Genomic DNA, 21,750 nt, shown 5'->3' with positions numbered 1-21,750 from the left:
CTCTGATAATGCACTTTTAGTGAAAAGTATATTCATCTGTCAACACGTTTACTCCATTCCATTCATATTTGCGATGCCAAATATTACTTTATCATTTTAATTCTACTGGATGGACGTTTACCATGGTGTCCATTATCTAAATTACTATTTTTGTTGTGTTTTTGGAAATGAACCCTTAAAGTCTCGGTTGAGGCACAGTCCATGATTTCAGCTTGTCTTTGCTGAGTGCAGAACTCTGGGTTGCTGCCTGCAGGTCTTGTGAACAAAGAAATGCATTGCAGTTAAAAGCACAGGGCCAGCTGGAAAAAAACCCATAAACCTTTATATGAGATGTCCCAAAACTGGCTTTGAGAATCATGTGGGGCACTTGATAGATCATTGTTATTCTACTTCATAGCCTAAAACTACTTGTTTGTTTTCAGAGTCTACTTGCAGAGATGAGCAAGAGGGAAAGGAAGAAAGAGAATAGGGATTTTAGATCTGTGAAATAGGTATTGCATACAAACTGGTTTTTTTTTACTGACCTTTTTCATCCTGCTCCACTCATAATGTGATCAAATTTCTCTCTCCAGCTGATGAATCCAATTTCATTAGAAACTTCAGTTTGCTGAAGTCTATGCTGCTTTCTCCTCACCTTTGAAATTTCCTCTTAATAGAATTCATTTGAATGTGTGAGTGTTCATTTCCTTCGTTTTCCTGTTTTTATCTGCATTTCGTGCTCTTGCTGAGTCCTAACAGGACCCATTTTTCCCCACAAGGTCTATATCAGCGAAGTGCCAGTGGTGCAAGACATTCCAGTGATGTATTGCACCTATACATCATCAAAGCAACAGGGTTTTGATAAACAGCATTCTAATACATCATTAGATCATCACTGATGGCACTTTGATGATGTATTATATTAGTACATCATCAGAGCACTGTCATTCCAGTGATGTATTTATAAACAGATGGTGCTGTCATGCAAGAAAGAAGGGAAAGCAGAACACAACATTTCATTCTGTTACAGTACAAAATGTGTCCTCACCATTCATTCAGAGAGATTCAAGACAAAGATCCTGCGAAGGCATAATTGTCTCATTAGACGTGTTGGCCATGAGTCCATTGACTTCTCTGTCCAGCACCTGATGAGCAGTCAAATAATCTTTTTTCAGCCAGGAGCACGTAGAGCTCTTTGGAACATATTTTCATGTTTGTTACCACTCCTGACATTGGGGTTATACGTTGTTTTTAATAGTACATGTTTACATGTATAATTGAAATAGATTTTATTTTATATAGACATACTGAAACTGTATTTCTAGCATAGGGCATTGTGCTCCCACAATGAAGTTTTTCATTTCATACAGCAGCAGATGCACTTGGCACACCACTGGACATTAAGCAGTTGTTACTCCTGAAGCTCGCAAGGACATTTTCTCCTAATTCTATAGGACTGTATTCTCCCCTCAAATCAAACATCGCTTTGAATGAGTTTAGAGATGCAAGACAATATATTGATGAAGAGATGCTCCTAAAGTTGATTCTGTTGTGAAATACTTTATACATAGAAAGCTATCTTCTTTTGCTGCGGGGGAAAAATCATTCAAGTAAAAGCAAAAAAATAAATAATGAACAAAAGCAAATGAAGAAAAAAATGCAAGTGATCATTTTGTTTTAAAGTCATGTAGATCTGGTTCTGTGTAGTATAATGGCTATGGAAATTATTGAGTTTACACCGATTATAACCTTTTTGAAAGCTAGCTGTAGATATCATTAAATAAACTCCTCTCCTCTCTCATTTATTTTCACAATGATAAACCTAGCTGAATAGGATCATCAACCTCTTGTTCATACGCAGCTTTTGTGCACCTGCTGCTTTTGCGTCATCCTGAACTGTGCGTCGAACTGTTTTTACCCAGGAAGTCTTTTTATGGTTCCTTTGTAGCTGAGGAAACTGAGGAACACAGAGAGCAGGGAAACCAATAGTCTCACCCTTGGTCTAAAAGCACAAATGATTTGGCAGGTAGGCCTGTAGTCCTGTGATTTATCTGCAAGGCTGTTGATTTGAGATGACAGTGGTGAAACGCGTCTAAACTTCTCATCCTGTTGTCAAACGTCTGTTTTGGACATCTGCATTTTCATTCAACTTTGGTAGAGCTTTTTCCTTTCTCCAGGCAAAAAGGTAAATAATTTTTAGAAAAATGTTTTTTAAATTTATTTTCAAGATCAGCAATCAGAATGAGAACTGTGTCCCCAGAAAGATACACTTGAAAATGTTCTACAGAAGTTAAATTTAAAAAAAATTCACCCAAGAATAGGTTTTAAATATCTTCAGTGTTTTGTATCAGCACAGATGACGATGTGCATTGGGATTTACTATTGTGTCTTATTGCTATAGGTAAAGAATAAAATCTTATTGCATAAAGGGAACTTCAAAGTTAGACAGGTTTGGTTTGCACACTGAAAAATTTGCCACGTAGAACTGGAGATGAATCTGTGCTTTCTGAGAAAAGACGTTCCATAAGACATACATAAGTGGCAGTAGATATACAGGAAAAAAAGCACAAAGTGTTTCTTTCAGCAAAATTTGTCAACAGGAACGTGAATGTGCTGGCCAGTGAAAACTGCAGCCAGCACGTTATAGTGTCCAGTCAACACGTTACAGAATCGCTGTAAAGCAGCACGTAGGCCTAATTTGGATTGTTTGTCTTGAGTAAATAGTATTCTAATGACTGTATTCTAGTAGTCATTGGAAAGCCACAAACTAGAAATAAATTTGAGACAGCAAATTTCATAATTGAAATATATGAGAGGAGATACTAGTGTTGTAATTCTGCAATTGGAGAACGGAGCACAGGTAAATACAGTGTTTTCCCTGAGGTCCCTCTGCCATAGCAGAGATGTCACTTGCAGACTTGCAGATCTTCAGTTTAGGTACACTATAGCATTCACATTCTGCAGGGCATATGAGGAGAGTGCGAAAGTCAGCTTTATTCACAGAAAAAAAAAGGTTGGGAAAGGCTTATTGCTGCCTGCCACTGCTGCAGTATTGTGTAGCTTTTCTCCTGGTGGTGGTGTTCCATGTGCCTGGTATTCCAGCTCTTTCTTCCAACTTCTCATCAGCAAGCGTTTTCCACTTGACAAGTGTATCACGCTGAACTCCACTGTATAAACTGCTATGTGACTGTTCAAAGTGAGTCTGGGTCAGATTTTTTCTCATCTTTTTCCGTGTACCTTACTGCAGTAGCCATGATATCTGTAAGAAGAGCAGGCAGGATGACCTAAGCAGCGATAGCACCTAAGTGGATCTATCTCATACACACTGACTTTGGCTCAGTAGGATGGTGATTGTTGTCTGTAAATCTGTGAAAAGGCGTTTTGAAGAAAATGTTGTGACAGTTATTGTAACAGAGAGAAGTCACATGATGACGATGTGGTAGAAACTTTTCTTTAGGGAAGAAACAAGTCGTCTTAATGTAAAGATCTCATAGGCCATTAAAGCTTGCTTTTTTTCCTGATTGCAGATGGTATAATGCTTGTATCTTATAACTGAAACTTCCCAGTTAGAATAGAAGTTGCCATCTAATATGTCTGCAGATGGAAATAGGGAAATACATTCTTAATTAATGCCACCTTCCCCATATTTTGTATAAATCAGTTTCCAGCAGTGGATCAGCGTATAAGCATAAAGTACTGCCCAGTTTGGCTCTCCTTAGACTGAGGTGTGTTTTACACACAAGGGTAAAAGCATGACGATTTTTTGTTGTTTTTTGTTATTTGTTTTTTGTATGATATTGGGAAGAATGCTTGAAATATATAGTTTGTTCTGATAACAGAGTTTTGAAACAGTATGAGTCTCTGCTAAATGAAAGCAAATAGTGTGATAGTGTACTCTGGTAGACAGAAGTAGACTGGATCATGTAGTCAGGAGGGAAGTAGTCCGTGGAATACAAGCATTTCCCCTTACTTGGCACATTTTAACCCACATTTCTATTAGTGATTTCAGTTTTGGAACCCGCTTACAAATATTGCTAAACTTGAAGCCCACAGATAGGCCCCCAAGATAGTTGTGGGGAAGTCAACAAGAAGAGGCCTGACTCCACAGAGAGCAAGGAAAGATGGCTTTAAATGTAAAGCCATAGACTCTCTTGGGAATTTTTCTAGTTGGATGAAGCAGTCATACTTCATTCTTTCTGAAGTTACATTGATGGAGATGACCTAATGTTTGCCTTTCATTTAAAAGTGAAGCCTTCCTTTTTTAAAAACAAAAATTTAAATAGGAAATGCCAAATGTCTTGTTTTCAAAGAGGAGGCCAAACTTTTTTGCATGCAGACAATAGGGAAATATTACCAAAACTGAAGAAGTGTATGAAAACATTAAAAAGACGTTTCATTTTAAGTACGAAGAATAAAAATTTTAGAAATTTACAGTCATCAGCTGCAAAAGGCGAGGATTATTATGAGCAGAAGAAAACAATCTGTGTTTTACTAACCGTACTCTAATCAGTGTTTCACCCATCAGAAGATGACTCCACTAGCATTTAGCAATTATTCCATAGATTGATCCAGGTTAAGGAAATAACCTTTCTGTTCTTCTGCTTTACAACTAAAATGAAAACATTGGAGGCCCTAAAGGATATTTATGTCAATATAAGAATAAGGGAATGGATCTGAAATGTTGGTCAGCCAACTCTGCGTATTGAAATTATTAGCGAAAATGGAAATCATGCAGTTTGTTACTGCAAATGAGACAGACAAAGGGAAATCATGCTTTCTGTCAGAAATGTGAAACGAGATTGATACTGGGCAGCATCCCATTATTTCAAGATGCCAACAGTTTTGACACTCCAATTGCAATTACTGGAGATAGTGGCTCAGCAAATTGAGAAGGAAATTAGGTTTGATCGCATGAGAAAGAGAGCAATAAAAAGCCTTCCTTCCATTTTTTAAAAGGTATGTAGATATGCCAGTAAGCTTCTTCCTCAGAAAAGAAAAAGATCACAAATCAGAGAAATCTTTGACACTATGGAAATTCAGGCAAGTTCATCACCTCCCTACAAATAACATTGATAAGCACTTTAATTAATGTGGTCTGCTGTTCTCTGTCATGTCTAATTTTCATCTAGGGCTATGCTCAGCCTAGCTCCTCATGTCCTGCTAACAAGCTCAGTAAATCCAAACAGCCATAGGTCTTTTACCTTCTACTTTAGAAACAATCATCTCGAAGAATTGCTTTCTCTTATTGATATGTTGAGGTTTCATACAGTTCCTATAGAGATCTTTACTGCTATCTATAACATTTTGTCAAAATGGTGTGTGTTTCTTGAGTGGAGGGAGGAGGATTCCATGCCTGAGTAAAGAATGATTAAATGTGTGTCAGGCAATCTCAAATATCTAGGAACCTAAGTAAGCCAAGTATTTCGCCCTGAGTCTGCAGAGCTGAGGTAAAGGAGGAGATTGTTTTGAGTCTCCCCCGTAATATCTGTAAAGACGTTGTAATGTTTTTGGTAGTGACATTGTTAAAAATGAAACTTAAAGATAAAATGCAATGTCTGATGTGGAGAGTGAGAGAAACCCTGAAAGCCAAAAATCAAAACTGAAGCAGATGTCATCATTTCCAGGCCAAGTGAGTTTAACACTTGGTGCTATGTATTCAGGGAGGTTATTTTGCTAAAGACTCACAAAATTATAGCATACTGCCAAACAAAGTAATAATCATTCAGTTCTCCAAAAAGATTAAATGATAATATTAGAGGCATAAAAGCATGTAGTCACATAGTCATCTCTGTACATTGCTGTTTTGGTTCTGTAATTCACATAAACTGCTGATCAGTTACTCTCCAAATGCTTTTTGGGAGGTATCTTAAAATCTGAATTTACTATCTTCTTTTGAACTTAAGTGTTAATGTTCAACGCTTATGTGCATAAGGATGTGCTTAATGGATATGGCCAGCAAGCAATTTCACGGAATCATGTAATAGAATGGGTTAGGTTGGAGGGGACGTTGAAGATCATGTAGTTCTAATCCCCTGGCATGGGCTGGTTGGCACCCACCAGCTCAGGCTGCCCAGGATCCTATCCAACCTGGCTTTGAATGCCTCCAGGGACGAGGCATCCACAACTTCTCTGTGCATCCTGTTCCAGCGCCTCACCACCTCTGAGTAAAAAATTTCTTCCTGACATCTAACCCAAAACTACCAGCTTTTAGTGTAAGGCCGTTCCCCCTTGTCCTATCACTATCAGACTGTGTAAAGATTCAGTCCCACTCCTGCTTGTGAGCTCCCTCTACATACTGGAAGGCTGCAGTGAAGTCTCCCCAGAGCCTTCTCTTCTCCAAACTAAACAAGCCCAGCTCCCTCAACCTTTCTTCGTAGGAGAGGTGCTCCAGACCTTTGAGCATCTTTGTGGCCCTTCTCTGGATGCGCTCCAACAGTTTCACATTCATTACTCTCTCATTTGAGACAGGATGAATGAAGAAATCATGATGCATTCTTTCATTTCTTAAGTGAGCAGAAGACCTAAATCACATACAAGTATGCAAATTCCACTGTCTCAGGTCACTCGTACTCTGTGCACTCTCCAAAATCTCTTGGGAATGTGTGAACCTCAGCTGGATGTCAGGTTTGTAATGGCCAAATTTCATCTAAATCCGTCATGCAACATTAGTTATAGCTGCATAATCAAAGCTTTGTATTTTCCTTAGTCTGATATAGGGTTTTAAGTGCTTATTTAACTAAATGGGCATACCAAGACCAGCAAATACATTGTAGAAGAAAAATGTTATTAACTTACGAAAAGTAGAGTGATTGCAATCCAAATAACTTTACAGAAAATAAACTGGTTTTCTGCCAGTTACCAAAAACCTGGAAAACTCCAAATGCTTGGCTGCTGAGGAACTCATATGACTTTGCCCTTAAGGAACTGGACCTGAGGCTTCTCCCTAGAAGCTAACAGAGCCGGTACTGCAGGACTCCACATGGTGCAACTGGCAGCCAAGTCAGATGGGTGTTACAGTATTACAAGAAACAGAGCAGACACCTGGACTGATGTTGTGTAAATGCTGCATTTGATGACATTGAACTCAGGATACCTTACCTATAGCTATCCTATATATTCTAAGGAATAAAGGTCCCTGATCACTTCCCAGGAATTAATTGTCTAATGAAAGAAGTAAGCTTTAAAAGTCATTAGACAAAACAGAAAAGTCATAATTACAATAGAATGCTGTGAGGTCATGCAAGATGTCAAAATCTGAGGTGGTTTTGCTGTAGGGTTTATGTAACCTGTAGGGACCATTTTTCTTCAGAAATATCTATTTAATGAGGAAATTACACTTTAGCTTCAATTATGCTCCTATGTCACCTTGGCTTGTGGGGATACCTTGTAGGTAGTTATCTTGAAGTAAGAGAAGTGCAATTTTTGTATGAGAATTTGTTGCGGGAGGGGATATGCACTTAGAGCATATATTTTCTTCTGACCACATATTTTTCTCTGTGAGGAGTTACACTTTGATTTCTGAGGCAGCAGGCTACTTTGGTTTGAGGTGGAAACAGAAATTTCATCTTCACCAGCAGTGAAAGCAGTCAGTGCAATTCACTGAATAGTTGCAGAAATAGTAGATTTTGTCATACCAAGGCTGTGAGAGGGCTTCATTTGTCTTGGGAAGGAATTACACTCAGAGATGCTGTGCCGTGCACCCTGCTGCTTTCAGAGTCTGTATAACCATAGCGAGGGGCAAAGCTGCAGACAGGTAATATTGACAAAAACAGGTGTGGTTTTGGTTACTGGAATTCATTCCTTACAAACAACAACCAAAATGTGTGCTAAATGATCATTGCCGTAACAATAGGAAGAGCAAGTCTTAAAGTACAGTGTGTAAAGTATTGTAAAAGCTACAGTCAAATTAAGAAAGACACTAGAAGAACAAATATTCTAGTACCTTAGCTGCTCTATTTAATTACATCTTGACTTAACGTGTCTTCTCAGAATATAATTTTTTGTTCAAATATTTGTGTAGCCCTTGATGTTTCAATCAAAACTGCTGTAATTTAGGATTCTAGCACAATGTAAAATTACAAGGATGTTGTGGAATGGCTGGGGCTGGAAGGCACCTTGAAAACCATTTCATTCTGAACCCTGCCGCAGGCAGGAGCATCCCCTCTAGATCAAGCTACCCAGGACCCCATTCAGCCTGAGCGCTTCCAGGGATGAGGCATCCACCACTTCTCTGGGTGACCCATGCCAAGACCTCACTATCCTCACAGTGAGAAAAATTCTTCCTAATATCTAGTCTAAACCTACCGTCTTTTGGTTTAAAGCCATTACCCATTGTCCTTTCACTACACTTCCTGATCAATGAAGAAACATTACATTTATGTATATATGGATACAACCTTTTCAGTTTTTCTAAGCTAACTTCTGCATGTTGTTCTTTATTGACATTTGTGTTAGGTAGTTGCCTTTATAATCATTTTCTATTTATTTGCTTCCCCACTACACTCCTTTTCTGAATGACTACATAAGGGAGTAGCATTAAGTGTCTCTCAAAAGTTGTAGAAAAGCAGAATAGAAATTATATGATAAATATTAAGGTGTTTTTTTTTTTTTTTTTTTAACCATCTTTAGTTTAAGGAGATGTGTGTGGTTTTATATGTTAATGTAGGGCCTGCTCTGTTTAAATGAAGTGTTCAGAACCTTACCAGATAAGTTTCATATATCACATCAGTGGGAGATTTGATTAAATGACCTCAGAAGGTCCTTTCTCAAGATGCTTAATCTTCAAACCAAATGAGTGCCATAGTGTCAACACAATACACTTGTAGATTTTTAGTATGTGCAGAAGGAATTTTAGATTAGGAGGATCTAATGATAAACAGTGGATCATTTTCTACCTGGAGGCTGGTAACGAGTGAAGCAATGCAGGTTCTGTATATGAAACCCCTCCGATTTATCATCTCTATCAGTAACCTGGAACAGATGTTGGAGGGTGTTCTTGTCAGGTTTGAAGATGACAACAAATTGGAGGGGACCAATGAATAGTGAGAAGGCAGGGCTGCCAATCTAAACCTGGATAGGCTTCAGAAGTTGTCTGGCTTGAACTTTAGGAAATCCCAAGAGTAAAAACGTGCAGTCTTGCACCTGGCGAGGAAGAAATCCGTGCAAAAAACACAGCCTGAAATCCAGCTATGGTGGAAAGATCTGGGCATCTTGGTGATCAGAAAGCTGAACTCAAGCCAGCAGCGTGGCCTGGCAGCAAAGAGGGCTGTATGGTAAGAAGCATAGCTAGTGGAGCACGTCATTATCTCTCTCTACTCAGAGCAATGCTCTGCACAGAGGTTTGTGGCAGGTGGAAGGAAGACATAATAAAAATTTAAATGAGAAGTTCAGACTGGAGGTAGGCAAAAATTCTTCATCACAAGGACTGCAGAGCATGTTCCAGAGAGCTCATTCACTCCCCATTCTTGGAGACCTGAGGAGATTAAACCCTTAGCAATCTGCTATCACAGCTAGCCTGCTTTGGACAGGACTTTGGGCTGGAATTTTCCTTAGATGAAGAAATATGTTGCAGTTCCTTACTTTTTCAGTGCACTGCTGGTAGGCAAAATCAAGATCAAGTTTGTCATTTTGCTGTTGTGTATCTATAAAATTTAGCAGTTTAATTTCAGTCTTAACCCGAATTCCTGTCCTTCTAAGACTTTTTGCATATATATATTTTAAATATAAGGTAACGTTGTGTGCATCATAAACTAAATCACAGCATTTCTGTCTGAAAATCAGAATTTTGGTTGCAGTAGACATTGTCTGCTAAATTCCTAAGAATGGATTTTTAATTTTAAGCTTGTTTTTTGTTTTTTTTTTGTTGTTTTTTTTTCTCACTTATTTCCAGGTTTTTAATATCCAGATTTGCTTGGTTTTCTGAGGTGGCCTCTTGTATGTTTAGGGAGAAATTAAAGAGCACTTCCAAATGCTCAGACCATGGAAAGAAAAATATATTGATTTATTCTAAAATTGAATGAACAACAATATACAGATAATTACAATATACAGATGATATGCAGGGACAAGAAAATATTCTTTTTTCAGCATTCTGATTGGCTGCTGCTTATGTAATGGTACATTATTGAGTGATAATTGTTTTCTTATGGTGTTTACAAGGAAGCAAATGGTTCATGAATCAATGCACATAGAGACTGTGAAACAGGTTGCTTATTGATCCACGAGCTGTTTGTGTTAAAGTTTGCTGCTTAGAAAAGAAAACAAAAACAATGTACTCCAGAGTGCATTCATAAGGAAAACAATTTAGAAAGCAGGAGTTTAAATTTACATTTTAAATTGGCTCAACTCTGAAATATGCTTTGCTCTTTAAAATACTGAATTAAAACACAAATAGTAAACGATAGAAGTAAATTCGGGACTTAGCATTGTACCTTTTTCCTCTATTGCATTTCATCAGCCATCAGATAGCAGGGGGTCCAGTAAACTCCCCTTTCTGTTTCCTCATTTCCCTAAACTATGGCAGAAGTATTCTTTCTTGTCATTACTCTACACTTTTGAAAGTTAGTGAAATGAGATACGTAGAGGGGCACAGTTCCACTCTTCCAAGTGGTTTAAGATTAAGGAATGTAAAATCGTTGACCTTCCCAAATTTGAGCTGCTAGATCAACATTTGATCTCTTGCACACAACTTCCACTAATTTCAGCCATACTGCACTGGAATTTGCTACCAGCATCATCTATCACTGTGTGTCTGTGTGTCTGATTTTGCGGATCAGGATCTTTAGGAACTTATATCCCCAGACAAATCACTGAAGCTTAATCAATTGCTGTTCATCTGCTGAACAGATAAAATGCCTGTTACAAAGTACCGCAGTTTAGCTTATATTTTGGAAACCTGTTGAAAAAAGCTTGAGCAGTCACTTTAATTTGCAGCTGAGATTAGAATAGGTAACACAGAAACAGATATCAACTTGAGCATGATAATGTAGTGATGCACCTTAACTCAGCAACTTGTCCTCGTGACATACTAATAAAATCCCTTCTTTCCAAACTCGTATCACATTCTGTGGTGAAGACAATCACTGTGTAAAAGTTATCTGCCTGATAGAGGAAGAGTTCAGTGCCATTTTGTACTTAGGGTAGAGTGGAAATATTTTATTCAAGACTAAGTAATAGTTGTGTTCCTCTAATTTCTGTCTTTGTTTCTTTCATAAGAATAAGTCATACATTGAGGTTCTTCACAAGCCTTCTGTTGCTTGAGTTCACCAGTTTGAGATTGTATGGAAGGCATTCTTCATAATGGATCACTAGTTGATTGATTTCGGAGCAACTTTGACTTAAATCCATTTTCAATTTAAATCTACAATAGTTGATACATTCTCTGTTGTTTTCCTAAATCAATACTTCTTCCAGTGTTAACACAGGTCTAGCAGATACTTGAACTGCACCCTAAAACCATGTCTGAACATTTCTAAGTTGTGTATCCTGTTACCGAGGAAGGCTGAACTTCTTTCTCTCCAACAACATTCACAGTGATCAGTTGTGAATCTTATCCTCTCTGGAGATCTGATTAACCTCTTTCCAAACCAAACCAAAGGACATTTTTTTTCAAGCTGATGAATGGGCTGAAATAGAAAAGCAAGAAATAGACAGATAGTGAAAGGAATGGCACAAAACTTCCTGACACTCAAGTTACCTGTATTCTGCATGGTGAGGACCAGCTCAGGAGTGAGCAATAGATTACAAGTGTGGTTTTGCAATTACTGAACTATTTGGCAAGATGTAGAGGTCTAATTTACAAACCTTTTCGACCCTGAGTACATGGCTGGAAAGCCAGTTCTTTGCATTAAATAACAGCCTTTGCTACCATACTAACCCAGCTTATGAAAACTGCCGCTTTGCTTTCTTCATCCACCTGTGGATTGTGTTTTCTGAAGTATAATCTTACAGAAACATTTTTATAAGATTGTTGCTTTCCTTCCTTGAAACATGACCAAAATACCTCTGCTCCTCCGCAGTTTCATCAGTAGCACATCAATTGTACGCAGCTTTTGAAGCACTTTCATTGATCTTCTCTCCTTCAAGAACATGTGGAAAAGCTGCTAATAGCATCTTGTCTCTAATGGCTTCAGTTGACACTGGTTCTGACATTTATAAAGCAAATGACACACATGCACAGGAAAATAGTTTAAAATGCCAGTAATTGTGGACTTGCAGTATTCTCTGTTCTCCCTCCTACAACAGACTTCTGTAATATCAAGAAGCAGCGGAACTCAGGATATACTCAGTAGAGGTATTTTGCTGAAACTTTACGTGTAATACTATGATTCTAAATTCATGTATGGAAAACAAAGATCTAATTGGGAAGGAGTACTTTTTTGTGGGAAAGGAATTTTTGTCAATCAGGAAATAATCAAATTTATTCCATTCAGTTTCAGATTTTCCACACCCTGAAAGCATTCTGGACATGAAAAAGTGAATAATGATATCTTAAGAAGTTCTGGGGGGAAGGAAATAACTCAGTGGGTTGATTATGATCTGAGTATTAGGATACTCAAAATTCAACTGTGTCCAGGCCTGGGGTCCGCAGCACAGGGAAGACATGACACTGTGGAAAGGGTCCAGAGTAGTGCCATGAGGATGGTGAGAGGGCTGGAGCACTTCTGTGAAGCTGAGAGTCGGGGCTGTTCAGCCTGGAGAAGAGAAGGGTCCAGGATGACTTCATTGAGGCCTCCTAGTATGTGAGAGGAGCTTACATACTGGAAGGAGACCAAATTTTTATGCCATGTATGCCATGATACTAGCACAAGGGAGAATGGCTTTAAACAGAAGGAGGAGATATTTAGGTTAGATGTTAGGTGGAAATTCTTTACTCTGAGGGTGGTGAGGCACTGGAGCAGGTTGCCCAGAGAGCTGTGGTGCCCCAGGCCAGGTGGGGCCCTGGGCAGTAAGATCTGGTGGAGGTTTGGAATGGGATAGGCTTTAAGTTTCCTTCCAAATCAAGCCATTCCATGATTTTATGATTTTGGTTTACTGTATGTGTTTTGGACTGATAGCAATGTGTTACTGAGTCCAAAGTTATTTACGTTTCTATCAATTCCTTTACCTTGTGAAATAGTGGTAAGAGCAAAAAGCTAGAAACCTTTGATGCTCCAGCAGATGGTACTCAGAAATACATCCAAATTAAAATACGCTTCCATTACTCTTCTTAGATTTTAAGGATTGAAGTTATGGACTGGCAGAATATTATTCACTTCTAAATCTTTAAGCATAATGTGAACCTTATATAGGTTTGTAGATACGTCAGTAATGATACTTCACTGCAAAAGCTTCTGGGGTGCATCAAGGTTTTATGACCATAATGAACTAAAATATAATTTTAGCAAATGACAAAATGGGGAAAACAAGCAGAATTTTGGAGATCAATTGGATTATTTCTTTTTAAAAAACAAAACAACAATAAAACACAAAGCTTGATAAATAGTTTTACGTGGCAAATTTTTGCTTATGCTGTTACCTATTCATTTCTCTCAGAGTTTTTGGTTGTACGTTTCAAGTTTTCAAGATTAATTTGTAATCTCTGTAATCCTCAACATTTCTTATGCTCTTAATAGCAAATCAGACACACGGTGACAGAGATTTCTCCTCTCAGTCCCTATAGCATTCATTATGAAATCAGTCTAACAGTGACTCAGTTACATATTTCTTCATGCATTTTGCTCAAGTATTGAGTGTTCCATGTTTTACTGGCTCATCTCAGCATGTTGTCTGAAATTGCTGTTGACTCAAGCATCATATACAGGTGTGGGAAATAACTGTCATATATACAGTATGCTTTCTGCACTGATGATTTACATTTTTCTTTGTTGAATTCCTGTTGTTCTCTTCCTCTTCAGTATTCAAAATCCTTTCTCCATTCACCTCATGTACGAAACCAGTAGTAAGTAAAAATTACATGAAGTGTATTAATTACCATTTTTCATTCATGAATTCAAGTCCCCCAGCCTTCCTTACAGTAACCTCCGGAAAAATAAAAATCTTGAGATATGAAATTCGCAAGAACACAGAAGGGCAGCATAATATATTATGGCTCAGTTTCACATATCAGACTCTTCTTTTACTTCCTTTCTAGTTACTGTAGCACTGAAAGCATTTTTCCCAGATTCATTTTCAAATAAACAGTATAATAATAATATAAAAGCTGCAAATGTTCTGCAGGTGAAAATAGGAATAAATTGGGTAGCGTTACATATGGTCTGGAAAGTGGAATAATATTTGATGTTTACTTTAATGAGTCTTAGACCTTTCTTTCTACATAATTGTATACACATACATACACATATATATTTGTGTATGTATGTATGCATTTTTAATCCCAGCAGGTATTTTCAGTGTAGGTTCCCTTGAAGGTTTCAATAACACATTCCTTTTTTTCATTTCCAGACCTGCCTGTCTCTCATGTATGCTTAGCAAGTTGAGAGCTGCATCGATTGCAGCAGGCTCTTTCCCAGAGAATTGCACCAAGTTTCAGCAGCAGCAGAACATTCAGTATTTCAGTACCATGCTCTGTGACTGAGAAGGAGAGAGGGGGAGAAGCCATGGCTGAAATGCTGTTGCGAGGGCTCTTTTATCACCTGTATGGCACAACTGCAAATGCAAGCCTTTTTTTTTTTTTTTTTAACCAGCGGGGAATCTGGTCTCTGATTATCCTGCTTGCCCAAATGCTTTTGCAAAGTGGGTAATGTTTCTGATTTTCCAATTTAAATTAAAATTTCCTTCGTCTGCAGTTTCTATTGCAATCGGAATGTAGGATATAGCGCTTGGAAGAGTGCTATACGAAGGAGCCCCTGGAATGTTTTATGCATGTTGATGCCTTCCGCAAGGCAGAAACAAGTAACTTAAACAATACAATAAATTTTACTCAGACATAGATACAGGTCTTTTCTGGCTTGTCTATAAAGTAAAAAATATGGAATGATTTGCTTCCCCTTTAAGGAGGTTATTAGCTTGCTTGTATCTACCAGAGGAATAGAGGTGCACACAGTCTCCCATTATTCACCAGGTTTTTAATCTTGATCCCTGGCTTCTGCGATAAGTTATTGCTGGGGACTGGAATTGCTTGGGGAGTGATGCAGGTGCCTGAGGGCCAGCAAGTGGCTCTGTTATGAGAACTGGCTCTAATGATTAATGGTAGGATGCAGTGCACTACTGCTGACTTCATTGGGAAATACAACATTGTTAATTTTATCATTATAAACTCCCAGCACTGCAAGAGAATGTGTCTGCCTCCAGGATGGTGAATTTGATAAAGAAGGCTTTTCTGATAAGATATCTCGTACTCCCAGGGAAAAGTATTCATGTTTAATCAGGGAGTATTTAACTTGCAATCCAAAAGTTACCAAGTAATATGTATAGGTCATTTAAAATTTGTGCTCTACAGTTCAGGTCGTAACATTATAAATGGGTTTGTATACACGCTGAAGCAAGAATCAATATACCGCTGCTCTTTACAAAGACTGTCACGAGACGGGGAACTAAATATTTTTTCACTTGAAATGGACACAGACTTTTTAATGAGCAGTAATATTATAAATACAGGTGAATGCATACATGTGCGTGCACTGGGAGCCATCTTGAAAGGTACTCAGTAACTTCTGCTCTTGCTGCTATCAGTGCCTGTGATTTCAAAGCCAACCACTAAGGATAGGAGGAATTGCATCCTCTCCCTGATGAATAACTAAAATAGGCTATAGGTCTGGTATGGAGCACTGAAGTCAGAAAAAGTGATTGTTCTCAGTGTGCCAGTTCTTTATGGAGGCATTTGTGGGACCAACATGTACGCTGTCGTATTGCAGAGGTATGGGCACAGCTTGATCAGGATATCATCGTGATGGTGTTGTTTTCCATCTCAGCAACGTTACTGACAGTGTTAAGGACATCCTTTGGGATGTAAGGTCAGCTTGAAGAGAAGCTGAATTTCATGGTGTTATAGAGGATTTAGAGACCTTTATTTCATTGGAAACAGTAATGATTGCTGGAATCTTACTGATTTACAGTCAATAAAAATTTTGTCTGTTGTGCTTATGCTCATTCCGTGTGTTATATGTCTTTCTCCCCCATATTGTTCTTTTTTTTAATTTTTTGTTGTTTTTTTAAATTACTTTAATTTAGAAAATCTTCAGGCTGTGCACTCTCGGCATTTAAACAGTAAAATAGTTTGGCAGTTATTTAGTAGATGTTTATGCCATGTTAACACGTGATAAAGACTTGAGCAATTTTGTCAAACATTCAGTGAAGGTAAAATTATGACAGAGAAAGAACATTTATGATAGAGAGTAACTTGTTTTTTTCAGGAAAGATGCTCAGCCTAAGAGATGGGACACCAAGCAGAGAATGGCATTTGAAGGTAATAGGGTGATTTTATAGAAAACCAAGTGGAGTAGTATCACTTTGTAGGCCATATTAAAACTAGATTGGCTCGTTCTGAGTCTGGAACAACTTTTTGAAACTGAATGCAGAATATCTTGCACTGAGATTCATGTTCCTTATGTAGTCCTTTCTCCATTTGCTCTGACTGGCTCTTAGAAAATCGACTGTGTTAAAAATTTAGATATTGCACTCCCTTCTTGTCTGAATGCAAACTAAGCTGTTGGGACTCATTCTGTAGCTTTGTCACATCTTCTAAATAATGCATTTTGGTACATGGGTGGAGAAACTGAGAGCGCTGTCACTGAATGTACCGATGGCATAAAATACTGGAATGTAAAGAACATTCACTGTCTGATCTAGTTCTACAGCAAGCATTGCTTTTGTGGAGAAAAGATTTTATATGTGAGTATTGAAGCAAAAAAAATCTGCCTATTGATAAACATGAAATCAAAATCATAATTGACAAATTTCAAAGCTTAGGTTTTGCCATTTCAGGTTCTTTTACAAACTGTAAGCTAAATGTTATAAAACTTCCTGGGAAAGGTAAGAATATCAGGATGATGTGTAACAACTGCAGTATTCATAAAGCAAAAGTAACAGCAGCTGGTAGTATTGGCTGAAGTTAAGTAGATGATATAGTAAGAGCATATAGCTAAGTGGATAATGGGAGTGCCATCCTGAATCTCCAGAGAGATGGTAATCCATAGCAATCGAGATGACTCAGAGGCACAGAAGAAGTGCTTAGATGACTTGGATGTTAATATGTGCAGACAGAAACGGCTGTGCGCTTTTCCTGATAGCCCTGAAACTGTTGGGTTAAATGTGTTGTATATGTATCGGTTTGTCAGTCTTGGAATACTCTTTGACACGTTGCTGGAAATGCAATGGGTGCATTCATACAGAAGAATTTCATGGCATAGTAAATGAGTAGTGGAGGGAGACAGCTGACTACTTCAGAGTTGAATCTTGACAAGTGGAAGCTATAGAGGTCATCATAGGAAGGAAGATTGTACCCAGGCTTGAAAAGGAAAGGTTCTGAAGTAGACCGTGTTTCCACCTGTCTAGCAACTTGTATAAAAATAAATGTTAATGCCTCCTGACCGATCAAAATAGTGGGTCTGCTTTAAACACATTTTTCAATGGTATAAAAATACTGCAGTATAAAGTGCCATTGCAGCTCAGGCTGAAATTCTAGGCTTAGTTATATCTTAGTCTCCTATAGGTGTTGGAAGGACTCTTTCCTCCGGTGTATGCTTGGCTGCATATATTGTTTGTTTTTCTCCTTCCGAAATAACAAAAATCAGCCATGGCTGGAAGTAGAATACCAGCTGGAACAGGAAAGTGCTTTGAAGTAATATGGAGAATCCTCTGTTCTCAATGTTTGAGGTCAGGAATGAAGGCTTCTTCGGTGTTGGAGGGTGATTTTGTTCTGTTCTGTCCTTCTTGTTTTCCTTTGTGCTCCCATCCCCTGCTCCAGTCGTATTGTCAGAGCCTTTTGAGGAAGATTTACTCCTGTGGAATATGGAGAGTAGTTTAAAAGCTGACTACATCTAAATCTAAATCTCCCCCTCAGAAATGTGTCTAGTGTTCTTAAGAAGAAAGTAGTAAAGCAATGTTTACCTCTGACAGCTTTATTAAGGGAGATTAAACATTAACTTTTATGTGATTCTTAAGAAACTGATGAGCTAGGGAACAACTAGTCCCTCATAAGGACTATTCCCTGACTTGATCAGGACTACAGTTGTAGTATAGACTAGTGTAGTGCTCAGGGCAGACCTTAGCTGGGTAGAAGGCCTTCCAAAAGCCTTGACACCAAGAATAGAACCAAAGACAACTATGCTGGCCTATAAAAGTCCTGGATGTAGTAAAAATAAAATAAAAAGACTAGGGGAAACTTGAATGATGGAGATGTCCTTCATTTCTCTGCTAAAAAAGGTTGTCCTCTTTTGATTTAGCTTGAAGCTTGAGAAATAACCCGAACAGATCATGTTGATAAATATTAAAGCCTTAACTGGAATGAATTATTATCCTATTTGGGGAAATAAGGCAGGCTGCAGCCACCAGATCACCTCAGGCAGTAAGGATTATCTGTCTTTATCACTTACCTACTCACTAAGTAGGTAAGTTCTCCTTTTTCTCCGTATCGCTCAAGGTCACTGTCACGACCAGTACAAGTTTATTACTGCTGTCCCTATAGTGTGGCTTGCATATGTGCCTTGTATTTCTGATACGTGGTAGACAGGTTTAAGGGAGACGGAGTCTTATGTTGGCACCCTGGTGTCCTTGGCTCTCAAGGCATAGTGTCAACTTTTCATATGGAAGGCGCCTAGTCTGTAGCGCTGCCTATTAAAAGAGCAGCACTAATGCTCTTGTAGCTTCCTCTTCCCATATCTATTTGTAAAATGTCTTATCTGTCAAAACACTACTATTAAAACTTTCTAAAACTCAAAGAAAAAAAATCCACTAAAACAGGAATAACCCTTCACTACAAGACACTGCATTCTGATTTTTAAGAGAGGAAGAGTATAACTTTTTGTGGATTCTATAGGCAACATCTGAATTAATGCTAGATATAGTAAATGAGCGTGATTCTTAGACCATCAGTATAATCAGAAATTTCATTCTTCCCCTTATTTTCCTGTTAAAATGATAAGATAAAAATCCATGTATTTTATCTACTCAGTGATGCTGTTGATGGTACAAGCCATAGCTTACAATTTTTACTTTAACAGACTTTATTCAACAGTCTGTTGAGATGTCAGAGAAGTTAGGAAGTGATGCATTTGTCAGTAGAAACAAATTTGATCCAATTTAAAGGAGGCAATATGTTTTGAAATACAATTTCAAGACCCCCCCTGAATCCCAAAGGCTTCTTTCTTTGCCAGCTCAGATACTCATGTACAGCAGTGCAACTGAGAAGCTGATGTTGTGATTAGCACAGGTAAGATCTGCGCAAAATGTACAGCAGGTGGGATTCCAACAGTGAATTTCTGCAGAAGAGAGAAGCTGTATTTTTGTGAAACGCTTTTAGATGTGCTGTGAATCCTGAGAAATAGAAGTGAGCATGGACCTCAAGGTAGCCACAGACTTACTTATTCTTGACAGTCAGTCTTCGTGGTCTATTAGAGCCGTTTTTTTATCCTCTTTTACACATAGGTAGTTACTGTAGTTGTGCATAAAAAGAATTGTGAAAAAGGAGCAAGAAATAGAATGGAATTTTTATTCTTCTCTTAGAAAACAGTGAGAAGCCTGAAGATTGCTCTCTAGTCCATGACTGACATGTTCTGGACTGGTGTGTTTGTATGTCGGAGATCTTGAAGAAGGTTAAACTGAGGTAACATTGGGATTTTACTGTTCCATACACTGCACTAACAGCTGATGGAGCTGTTGACATGAATAGGTTCAACGCCTTAAGCTTCCATTTTCTACCTCATTGTTTGAAGAGCTCTTACGCCTCTCCAGGTATTTTCTCCTATAAAATCCTTCAGAGGAGACAGAAAAGAATTGTTACTTCTAGGCTATGGTTCCTCTTACCTACTTTAGATGTCCCCCTCTGAACAAGATGATCTTCACTCCAGTGGAAGTGTGAGCCGTCTTGCACTGGTTATTCAACAATAACTAGCTCAGATGACAGTATCTGATTTGTGGGTAGCTAAGATTAGTTGAAATGAATCCCTAGTGACTGAATAACATGCTCTGAATCAACACAGAGCTGCTTCTAGCAGTGAGGGGAACACAGATGCCAGACTTTTCCAAGTGCTAGTTAACTCCAAATATCAGCGTGTCCCTGGAGGCATCTGATGTCTCTCCTTCTTACCTACTTAGGATCATTGCCAAGAGTTACACTGCTTTGTTTTTCTGCTCCTGTAGTGAGTGACTAGATAACATGTCACCTAGCCTGGTGTCTTATTTGTAGAGATTTGTATGTGAACTTAGGACAAAACTTACTTGCCCTGTCAGCATCCTCTGTGTTGCCAAGAGTTTAGAAGCAAATGTGATAAAGAAAGTAGAAATGTAATTAACAAAGACCAATAGATGCAGAAGTCCAGAGCCAGTTTTAGCTACTATTTGTCAATCCACACTGCCATTGTACCAATGCTGAGACATGGAATTACTGCAAAGTCAATTGTAGTGGCATGGTTTTCTGTAATGATTTCATGTCAGTCGTGATATGCTGCAGAAAGTTCTGTAGTCAGCTTCTACTGTTCATCCTTGCTGTAAAAAGTTTTGAAGCACTCTTTTCTCCGTGTTCTGTTGATGTATGCTGCCCGAAAGCTTTGTAGCCTTTCAGTGCATGCCACATTTCTCTTGGTCTGCCTTATCCGCGAGGAAGAGTATAAGAAAAACCAACAACACTCACACATATACACACAAAAATCTTCATCACAATTCATTTGCCTCCTTGGACTGAACTTACCAATCTACTTTTAAGCAGTAACAATAGAGGTTTATCAACCTCTAACCAAAGAGTATTTGCTGCTTTCTAGAGCTACTCTATTGTATTTTCCTACAATGTTTTGAAGGAAGATTTTCAGAAAAGAGTGAGTTCTAATTTTGGCTTAAAGTGCTGAAATGCCAAGGTTGTCCTTGTCATAGAGTCATACATACATCAGATAATCTTTATGCAAAGATCAGAGGACAATGTCTGGGAGTATGTCAGTGTTAATGGCCTGCAGTTGAGGTGAAGAGCTCTAAAGAGTAAAAAAGCTGTAAAGCATCAGCATGGAGCACCATGTAGTTCTTATACCCAATGGCTTAAAATTTACAGTTTGTATCCCAAAAAACTATTGTTTTACAGTATTTACAGAGCTTGCGGCATGAGGGAGATGCTCAGCCTCCTAAGACTGTTCAACATATTTTAAAAATGTCTTGAAAACTTATCATCTGCTTAGCAGGATTTTGCAAATAATATTTCCAGTGTTAAGGTTGCTGAAATCTGAATTACTTTTTGAAAAGTGCAGCACTGTAACAGAACAAAACTGTGTACGAGTCTTCAATATCAATTAAGCAGAGATGCAGAAGACAACGTTGTAGTTAAAAATGATTTTTTTTCAATGTTTTGTTGCTCCATTTAAAAAACAAATGCCAACATTGAAGAGCTGAGGTAATCTTTGAGAAGGCGAATATGAAAGCTGAGGAGATAGGAGCTGCATAAAGGAAAAGGCAGCGTTGTTTGATACAGAAAATTCAGTACAGTATTATCTCTAGTGGTGTGATTTACACTTCAACACCAAGTCACCACAAATAAGGAATTCTTATTACTGTGATATGCTTTCCACAAGGGTAGAGGGAGTTCTCACGGTGGAGACTGAGTCGAGGTAATATACTTATGGGTGGAAAAGC

Source organism: Lagopus leucura, unplaced genomic scaffold (assembly GCF_019238085.1).
Source record: "Lagopus leucura isolate 7727_CA_CO unplaced genomic scaffold, USGS_WTPT01 Super-Scaffold_760, whole genome shotgun sequence".
NCBI lineage: Eukaryota > Metazoa > Chordata > Aves > Galliformes > Phasianidae > Lagopus > Lagopus leucura.
This window is presented reverse-complemented; position numbering follows the sequence as displayed.